Raw genomic sequence first — 10,657 nt, 5'->3', positions numbered from 1 at the left:
GAAGGGGAGGAGCTGGGTCAGTCCTGTTTATTGTGCAATCTCCACCTGACTTCCTGTTTCTGGTTGTTGGGGCCAAATACCAAGTAACAGCGCTTCTTAGACGTGACTCCACTTGTGGGTCTCCTGTGAACACAGATCGTGATTCCAATATGGTCACTCAGGGAGCGTCCCAGCACTGGAGCAGTGCCTGACACATGATGGACGGTCAGTGAGTGGATGAGAGCCGATCAAAGGACAAATAGGATATCAGCCCTGTGTTAGCTCACCAACAAACCACTGTGTGAGCTCAGCCTCCTGCAGGCATCATCACATCTTGGGATCAACACCCTTCATCCATCTCCACCCCCCTCACCTAGCTTAGAAGACAGGAGCGACACAGCATACCTTTGTGCAACCATTGCCACAGCTTCTCCACCCTTGCCCTTTACTTGCCACTGGTCCAAGCAGAACTCAGCTGCAGAAGATAATGTTCTGCTTGAGCAGCCACCCTATTTTCTGGGTAAAAAGGAGTAAGGGGAAAGGCAGAGAAGGGGTAGGGAGCTGACCACGTCTCTGAAGCATGACCACCCCCATCCCTCAATCTGTTTTCACAACTAAGAGTGTGCCTTGCCTGAGTGGAACTCAGGGGGCCTTGGAGGATCCACTGCAACCTCCCCTTCCCCCTGCTCTCTCCTCCAGTGGCATCGGGGTCACAGGACCTCAGTCCCAGTTCCAGCTCTGCCTTTTCCTAACTCTGTGCCTAAGCATGTGAATCTCCCAGAGTCCATGTCTTCAGGTGTCACATGATATCAGCGCTGCCCACATCATGAGGTCGCTGTGGAAGCAACGGACACAACGGACATACGTTCGTTTTCCCTGAGATGTCAAAGTCCCTTGTACTATTAATAATAATAGCAATAAGTAATTACAGTGGGTACAAACATAGGTTTTTATATGTTAAGCATTATCCTAAGCACTTGACATGTATTAACTCCAATAACTTTCAAAAATCCTAAAAGAGGGGGTGAGGAACTCTTGGCATTTCTTCATTTACAGAGGAGGAGCCTGAGGTGCAAGCAAATAAAGTGATTTGCCTAAAACCATCGAGCGGAGACAGAGGACTTGAGGTCAGGGTTCTGGTTTCCGAGTCTGTGCAAGTGCACGCAGTCTCACGGTTGGCTGAAAACCACGGTGCACACGTGAGGGGTAACACCCCCGCAGTCCCTTCACTCATGCCTGCACACTCACTCCCAGTTACAGTCGCTTACCACAAGCCCCCATGTGCTCAGTCATTCACACATTCTGTTCACACACACACACACACAGACACATGCACAGAAACACGCACACACACAAACACACGCACACAGACACACACACACAGACACACACAGACTCACACAGACACACGGACACACACACACAGACACACACACAGACACACACACAGACACACGCACACACACCCCATGTTCCACTCCAGGCTCAAGGAGAAGCGAGCTGGGCCCAATGCCCAGAAGCCCGAGGAGCAAGTCCAGCCAAATGTCAAGCAGACACAGAGCTGGGTGATGAGCTGCAGAGGACACGGGGGGCTGCCTTCCTGCACAGACACCCTTTCCCTGGAGAAGGGCAGGAGCTCTCAACACCGAGCTGCCCCAGGACAGAAGGGCATCGGGAGTGAGTGACTCACTGAACAAGCCACTGTGAGTGGAGGGTCTGCTCTCCCCTGAGACATTCCACATGCATGATTTCATTTAGCCTCAAGTCAGTCCTGCAGCATCTGGGTTCTCATCCCGTTGTGTCAGAGAAGTAAAACCACTTGCTCAGGACACACAGGTGGTAGGATTCCAGTTCAGGAGGCCCTCTGGCCCTGCCCCTGTTCCCCTCAGTCTATCCACCCGAGACCAGGCAGCGGCAGAGACTCGTCTTTCTACCCTCTCCTCTCTCATCTGTCTGTCTTTGTCTCCCAGTGTCCTCCTTTCCTGGTCCTCGTCACTCTGGCCCAGGTTAGACGCCCCCTGATGGGCTCAGCCTGCCTTCCCCTCCCCGCTCCAGCTCATGCATGACAGAGGCCCCTAGTTACAAACCTCCCCAGCCTCTGCATGCATCTTCAGAGAAATAACGAGGCAAGAACCTCACAGGCAGTGTATTCTGGATAAAGATCCAAGCCTGTGGGGCTCCAGATCATATCTCTGCTTCTACTCCACAGCTCTTCCCTCTGAAGCAGAAGACTCTTGGATCCCATGCTATCTAAGGTCACATGGTGAAATGGACGGAATGTACCCGGGCAGACAGAAGGTGCTCAGATGTTTGAAATGCTGTGCGCTCTGAGAGGGACATTCACATCCAAGTCATGAGCAAACACTTTCTTACTATGTGATATAATAGCACCTCACTTTTTGGACCTACAGAGCCTTCCTTCTTAAATGTGAGGTCATGAATAATGTTTTATAAGGATTATTTTAAGTATTGAAAGGAAGAGCATAAACAAAAGATTGCACTTCTGGCTAGAATATATCAACAACTGTTAGCCCACACAGTACATTTCACAATTTTGAAAAGTTTGCCAGGATTTAACAGTAGGAGTTTTACAGAAAATGAATTTCTAGCACTGTTTGAAAAAGTAAGCCATCTGGTAACAACACAGTCCTGCAATTAAGGGCAGTGGATCGCAACTCTGAGTGAGCACCAGAATCCCTTAGCCTTTTGGTCAAACACAGATCTGAGAGCTCCACCTTCTGAAGTCTGATTTGGGAGGACAGGAGTGGGACCTCAGTGTCCGCATCTACCAGTTTTCCGGGGCTGAGGGTGCTGCTCAAGGGACCATGCTCTGAAAGCCGTGAACTGAGGGAGAGCTGCTCTCTTCTCAGGAGGCGAGCTTTCTCCAGTTTCCATAATCCCCATGGTTCCTTTCTGTCCTCCTGCTTCCACCCCCACTCCAAATACTCCCATCCCCATTACTCACCTAGCCTGGAGGGCATTTTGGGCTTCCCTGATAGCTCAGTTAGTAAAGAATCCACTGTGGGAGACCTGGGTTCGATCCCTAGGTTGGGAAGATCCCCTAGAGAAGGGAAAGGCTACCCACTCCAGTATTCTGGCCTGGAGAATTCCATGGACTGTACTGGAGATTTCCATGGGGTTGCAAAGAGTCGGACACTACTGACTCACTCCCTTCCCTGGAGGGCATTTAACTTTATGACCTGTAGAGAAGACTCATAATAAGTGTTCAGGGAAAAGTAGCTTTTTATTATTTAACCATCTTAGGAGTTAAGTTTCAACGTTCATATTTTAGAGATGAAGAAACAGAACTACAGCTAAGGCTTCCCTGGTGGTTCAGACAGTAAGGAATCTGCCTAGAATGCAGGAGATCCAGATTCGATCTCTGGAGAATGGAATGGCAATCCATTCCAATATTCTGGCCTGGAGAATTCCATGGGCAGAGGAACCTGGAGGGCTACAGTCCATGGGATTGCAAAGAGACGGACATGACTGAAAGACTAACACGCACACAAGGAAAGGTGACTTGCTGGAGGAATTATAGGTCAAAAAACAGGAGGAAGACGCATGCCAACATCTGTTAGTTGTGTTTCCCCATTACTTGGATGTTACCAAAATACAAACAACACCCAGGCAATAATATCTAATATTAACATTGATGATCTGTCAAAGATTTTGGGTGAGACTTCATGAGTATCAAATCATATTTATCAAGAAAAAGAGGTGGGTCCCAGCAGTTCTGGCTGCAGGAGGAGGGGCAGCATCCAGGCACTCAGGTTTCAGAAGGTTCTGGAGGTGATGGTGGGGCAGAGGATGAAGGTGAGGAGGCAGTGAGGAAGAAGAGTAGGACAAGATCCTGGATTCAATCCCAGGCTCTATAGGCACTCCAGTCATGTGCAGCTTAGCTCCTGCATTCCTTCCTTCCTTCCTCCGATGTTCATGGACTGTATCCTTTGTGCCAGGAGCCACACGGCATTCTAGGGATAAAGAGAAGACTTGCTCTCATGGTGCTTAGAGTCAACTGGATGAGCCAGAACTAAGGCAAGCAGGCCCATAGGGGGAAGGGAAGAGGAAGATTTCTGCTGAGGAGGGGAGGGTTGAGAAGGAAAAGGCGGAGGCTGAAATTTTTCAGAAGCAGCCAGAAGACAGCCCTGAGTGAATCCCCCTCCTACTTCAGCATCTCAGGGGAGCACAGTTCACAGGTTCTCTGTAAAAGAGAAGGAACCTGCTGATTGACATCTCTGAAGGCCCAGACCTGGACACTGTACACCCTGACAGGTCCTAGACCATCCCAGAAATGTGCAACCACAGTCCTCCCAGGACCAGGGTAACCAACAAAAGGCAAGGGAGTTTTCCAGGCCGAGGTGGGGCACTGAGGAGCACTCCAGACCTGCTCTGCAGAGTGACTGACTCCGTGTTCCCATCTGAAAAATGGGAGCATGTGAGTGCTGGGGTCCTTTAATGGACTGGAACCTGGTGGTCCAGAGTCAACGATAAGAAAATGAAAGAGAGAAAGAGGCTGATATTTCCTGGTTTACACAGAGAACCAATAAAGCCCTTGACACAGGGCTTACATCACTCACGAAGGCACAGGGTGCTCCCTCGAGGGGGTGAAGGCACAGGGCGCTCCCTTGAGGGGGTGAAGGCACAGGGCACCTTCTCAAGGAGGTCTTAGAATCCCGGGCAGGAGAGTGAGCATGACGGGTTTCTACGCTCAAGAGAATTAGCTGGGGAGAGAGAGAAACAAAGAAGATATGGGGACCTAAGCTATGATGGAGCAAAGATGCTTTAATGATCTTTCTGTGAGTATATATAGGCTGTTGTACAAGAAATTTCTTTCGACAATGATAAAGACCAGAAAACCAAACGTATAGCAGCCGTTACCAAGGGAACAAGGGATTAATAATGGTCACAAGGTCAGGAAACAATCCATATCTCAAGAAAGGGGATCAAGACTAAGCAGTTTTGTCATAAAGAGAATGTTTACTAAAGGAGATTCAAGCCTGTCTCACATGATGACCTCAGTCCTGGGAGCAGCTTGCTACTCCACTTGATAAAGAACAAAGGATTTATGAGAAACAGCACGTAGGAATCCTCCTGTTAAACACTCACTGACATATGAGTAGAATCAGATTATGCTGATGGGGCTTCTAGGGGTGACCTTTTGCCACACTGGCCCATGGAGGACATGTTCAGTCCACAGATACTACAGCCACTTCTCCAGGGAGGCATCGAGGGAAAAAGTCACTGGGGTGTTGTGAGGGGTGTGTGGTTCCCTGAGTTCCATCTCTTTCTCTTTTCCCTCCCACCCTACCCTGCCCTCTGTCTTTCCCCAGTACCCCATAGCACTATCACAAGTCCTCACTCAGTTCTCCCTGATCTTGAAGTTGCTGTTTTTAGCATTGCAGCTGCCATGTTAAAAGGTCTTCCAGAACCTGGGCTGGGCAATGTAGAAGTGTTTGAATATTTTGGCCTTGCTTGAATCCATGTATGGAGGACAAGGCAGAAGTTCAGTTCAGTTCAGTTCAGTCACTCAGTCGTGTCCGACTCTCCGCGACCCCATGAATCACAGCACGCCAGGCCTCCCTGTCCATCACCAACTCCCGGAGTTCACTCAAACTCATGTCCACAGAGTCGGTGATGCCATCCAGCCATCTCATTCTCCGTCGTCCCCGTCTCCTCCCACCCCCAACCTTTCCCAGCATCAGAGTCTTTTCCAGTGAGTCAACTCGTCACATGAGGTGGCCAAAGTATTGCAGTTTCAGCTTCAGCATCAGTCCTTCCAATGAACACCCAGGATTGATCTCCCTTAGAATGGACTGGTTGGATCTCCTTGCAGTACAAGGGACTCTCAAGAGTCTTCTCCAACACCACAGTTCAAAAGCATCAATTCTTCGGCGATCAGCCTTCTTCACAGTCCAACTCTCACATCCATACATGACCACGGGAAAAACCATAGCCTTGACTAGACGGACCTTGCTGTGGGAATGTAGGCATGGGAGGGTCAGATAGGAGGATGGTCATCACAGCTCAGTCTGCAAGATGAACAACTGAAATCCCCAGTTTGTTTGCAATAGAGAGTGGTAGGGGTGTGAAATGTGAAATGGCTGTTTGATACCCTCCTTTCCAGGACATTATTATTAATATGGGTAGGCATGATAATAACAGGGTAATATTGTAAATAATTCCATATTATTACTGAATATTCATAGATGAATTGTCATGATGCCATTGATTGGCATCAAAATGCATCAAGAAGGAGGATATATGTTCTCAACATATGTTCTCCATATGTTGATAATGACTGGAACTAGACAATAGTCCATGGGTTTATAATACTATTTTCTGTACATATGTGTGTGGTTGACAGTTTCCACCCTGAAATGAAAGTGTGAGGGCATAATGCAGTAGTGGAGAAATGCATGGAAGAAAACACAGCAGTGTGTTTACTTTGGTTACATCTTGGACAACGGCATAAAGGAATATTGAGGGATATTGATACGGCAACTTTCATAAGAAATACGAATTTGGTCTTCATCCCGTTCCTGGCACAGAGCTCCTAATACACAGTTGAACTTTCCTGAGAGATGACAGCAACAAAGAGTCTTTTATCAAGTGAAGGAGGTGACTAGTAAAGCCTCAACCTAACCCAGGAATGGGGATTTGTTGCCTGGGGATGCAACACCTTCCCAAAATTCTGGGGTCAGAATTTTCTTTTCCCCTTTCCCCTTCCCCTGCCTCCACTCCTCAGGGTGGGGAGAGGGGCTAGAGGTTGAATCAATCATACATGTCTAAAGATTTAATGCATCATGCATTGTACTTCGACAGAGCAATCATTCATGTAATCAAGAGAACTGAGATCGACCCCGGGACCAACACAGGTACACACTGCATCTTGACTCACCTGGACCACTGCAGCAGCCTGCCCGGGATCCTCTGTCTCTGCCTTTTGCTCCCTAGAGGTCACTCTCCACACTGCGGCCACAGGGATCCTGTTAAAACTGGAGTCCTATCCCATTGTTGGGCTTCCCTAATGGCTCAGAGGGTAAAGAATCAGCCTGCAATTAGGGAGACCCAGGTCCGATCCCTGGATTGGGAAGATCTCCTGGAGAAGGGAATGGCAATCCACTCCAGTATTCTCTTGCCTGGAGAATTTCATGGACAGGAACCTAGCGGGCTACAGTCCATGGGGTTGCAGAGAGTCAGACACGACTGAATGAGTAACACTTTCATCCCATTGTTCCCATGACCAATCCCTTACGATTTCCCAGCTCTCTCAGAGTCAAATTCTGATTCTTAGGAAGTCCTACAAGGCTCCTCATGACCTGCCCCCGTGGCCTCTCTGCCTCATCCCCTTACACTCCCCTCCCCTCACCCCCTCAGCTCCAGCCACCCTGGTCCTGGCTGCTGTGCAAACACACCAGGCTCCTTTTTGGCAGCCTCTGCTCAAGGCCTCTTTATTCCAGTATTTCTTTGACTTCTACAGCCTCCTGTATCCCCATCACCCTCTTTCTACAAAACACTCATCACCACCTGGCATGGGATTTTCCAGGCTTTATTGTCTATCACCCTCTTAGAAAGCATATTATCTTACTAATTTTCCTTTCTACTGCTTTCCTACACCAAGAAATGTAAGTTTTAGGGGGAAAAAAGCATGAGTATTTAATGAATATTTGTCAAGGGGATGAATTTCCCGTATCATCCTCATGCCAAGCTCACAATCATTGAAGAGACTGGAGATAATAAAACTCCAGTTTGATGATGAAGCTTATTTATATAATTATGGGTCTCTTCTAACACCCTACATCATTATAGGAAGATGAAAATAATAGTCTGACTGGAAGGAAAGAATATGAGCCTTGAGTTTTGACTAATACAGTGCCAGCCTGGAAAAAGCTGTCTTGGCCCCATGAGCAAATCACAGAGGTCCTGCATTTCCTACTCTGCCTGCAGTTGCCTCTGGAGGAAAGACACTCAGCTGTCACTCAGCTTTCTGACTGATTCCATAACAGAGAAATGATTATTATTTCACACACAGATTTCTACTTGGGTAGGTAGTGAGGAAACGTAGGTAGACAAGTCTTCTGGACTAAAACACTTTGGTGGAAAATGAACGTCATTGACCATGACTGTGTAAACTCTTCATACTCATGACTGGTAACTCTTTCAAAAAGCTCATGTAGCCTGGTCCCCCTATTCAGGTGAGGAAACTGCAGATGACTTGCGCGAAGACATACAGCATGTGAGTGGCAGGATTGGGTTGGGACAAGACACTCTTCTGTCACAACCCATCGTATAAACTGCTTGAATATGCCAGAGGTTCTGAAAATGCAGTGAAGTGATAAGGGGTTCTGGGTGCACTGTCCCTAATACAATAGTCCCGTCTCCAAACCCCAACACAGACACAAAGGATAAAGAAGAGTGACTCTAGGTTGTTTCCCTGACTCCAAATATCTGGGGTCTCTGCAAATAGCAACCAGTTCCCCAACACACCACTGTCTCAGGGAGATGAAATGACATGCCCAAGGGCACACAGCAGCATAGTGAGTTACTTAAGCCAGTCTCCTTTCATTAACACCGAGACATTATCCTATTACACTGTTACAAATTAGTAATTTTAGTAAAAATTAAATTTGTTATATATTCACAGTATTAACATTACTGCTTTCAGATCTGACATTGGTAAAAATTACTCTGGAAATACCTGTGCAAATCATTTTAAAAATAACTTTTTCTTCTGATCACAAGATGATGATATTGATAGACAAAGCAAAAAACAACCTCTGAATTCCAAGACCTGCCCTGGCACAGTGGGCCTAATAATCTTCTGCTCAATATTAACATTTAAACAGAACCTCAATATCAGACAAGATCATTCTGTGTCCATGAAATATCAGGACAAAAATAAGACATTTGGTAATCATGTTTGAACACAGACAAAGCAAGCTGAATTACAGGAACAACCAAAATGACCAGACATCCCCCTATCTTGAGTGACTGCTACTTCTGGGAAGGAAATGGCCACCCAGTTCAGTATTCTTGCTGAAAAATCCCATGGACAGAGGATCCTTCTGGGCTACAGTCCTTGGGGTTGCAAAGAGTTAGATGTGCCTGAGTGACTGAGTTGGGCAGAGCAGACTTCAACCAGAAACCAGATTGTTTCTAGTGGTCTCTGACTAAAAACACTAACAAATGCAATCATTATCCTTATTTTAGAAAAGGCAGAGGCACCAGAGATCAAATTGCCAACATCTGCTGGATCATGGAGAAAGCAAGAGAGTTCCAGAAAAACATCTATTTCTGCTTCATTGACTACGCCAAAGCCTTTGACTGTGTGGATCACAATAGACTGTGGAAAATTCTGAAAGAGATGGGAATACCAGACCACCTGACCTGCCTCTTGAGAAACCAATACGCAGGTCAGGAAGCAACAGTTAGAACTGGACATGGAACAACAGACTGGTTCCAAATAGGAAAAGGAGTACATCAAGGCTGTATATTGTCACCCTGCTTATTTAACTTCTATGCAGAGTACATCATGAGGAACGCTGGGCTGGAAGAAGCACAAGCTGGAATCAAGATTGCCAGGAGAAATATCAATAACCTCAGATATGCAGATGACACCACCCTTACGGCAGAAAGTGAAGAGGAACTCAAAAGCCTCTTGAAGAAAGAGAAAGAGGAAAGTGAAAAAGTTGGCTTGAAGCTCAACATTCAGAAAACAAAGAACATGGCATCTGGTCCCATCACTTCATGGGAAATAGATGGGGAAACAGTGGAAACAGTATCAGACTTTATTTTTTTGGGCTCCAAAATCACTGCAGATGCTGATTGCAGCCATGAAATTAAAAGATGCTTACTCCTTGGAAGGAAAGTTATGACCAACCTGGATAGCATATTAAAAAGCAGAGACATTACTTTGCCAACATAGGTCCATCTAGTCAAGGCTATGGTTTTTCCCGTGGTCATGTATGGATGTGAGAGTTGGACTGTGAAGAAAGCTGATCGCTGAAGAATTGATGCTTTTGAACTGTGGTGTTGGAGAAGACTCTTGAGAGTCCCTTGGACTGCAAGGAGATCCAACCAGTCCATCCCTAAAGGAGATCAGTCCTGGGTGTTCATTGGAAGGACTGATGCTAAAGCTGAAACTCCAATACTTTGGCCACCTCATGCGAAGAGTTGACTCACTGGAAAAGACTCTGATGCTGGGAGGGATTGGGGGAAGGAGGAGAAGGGGACGACAGAGAATGAGATGGCTGGATGGCATCACCGACTCGATGGACATGAGTTTGAGTGAACTCCAGGAGTTGGTGATGGACAGGGAGGCCTGGCATGAGGTAATTCATGGGGTCGCAAAGAGTCGGACACGACTGAGGGAATGAACTGAACTGAACTGAACTGATCCTTATTTTATAATAAAGAACAGAAAACTCAGAGATGTTGAGAAATTTGCCCAAGTCTACAAGGAAGTAGAGAGTAACGGCACCATCTGTGCTCTTGTTTATTTTATTACCGTTCTTTCTGTGGTCCCCATGCCTCACTTTCCTCATCTGTAGCAAAACAGATAACTCTCTGTTCTCCAAAAGTGTCTCCAACCTACATCCTCCCAGAGGCAGGAGCAAGAGAACATCATCAATGTCCCTCTACTTGGGAGATTGGGGACCTGCAGTGTGAGCAAATG

The sequence above is a fragment of the Moschus berezovskii genome, chromosome 15, assembly GCF_049115385.1.
Source record: "Moschus berezovskii isolate FMDL1 chromosome 15, NW_MosBer_1.0, whole genome shotgun sequence".
In the NCBI taxonomy this organism is placed as follows: Eukaryota; Metazoa; Chordata; class Mammalia; order Artiodactyla; family Moschidae; genus Moschus; species Moschus berezovskii.
The sequence above is the reverse complement of the archived record's forward strand: the minus strand, read 5'-3'. Positions refer to the sequence as shown.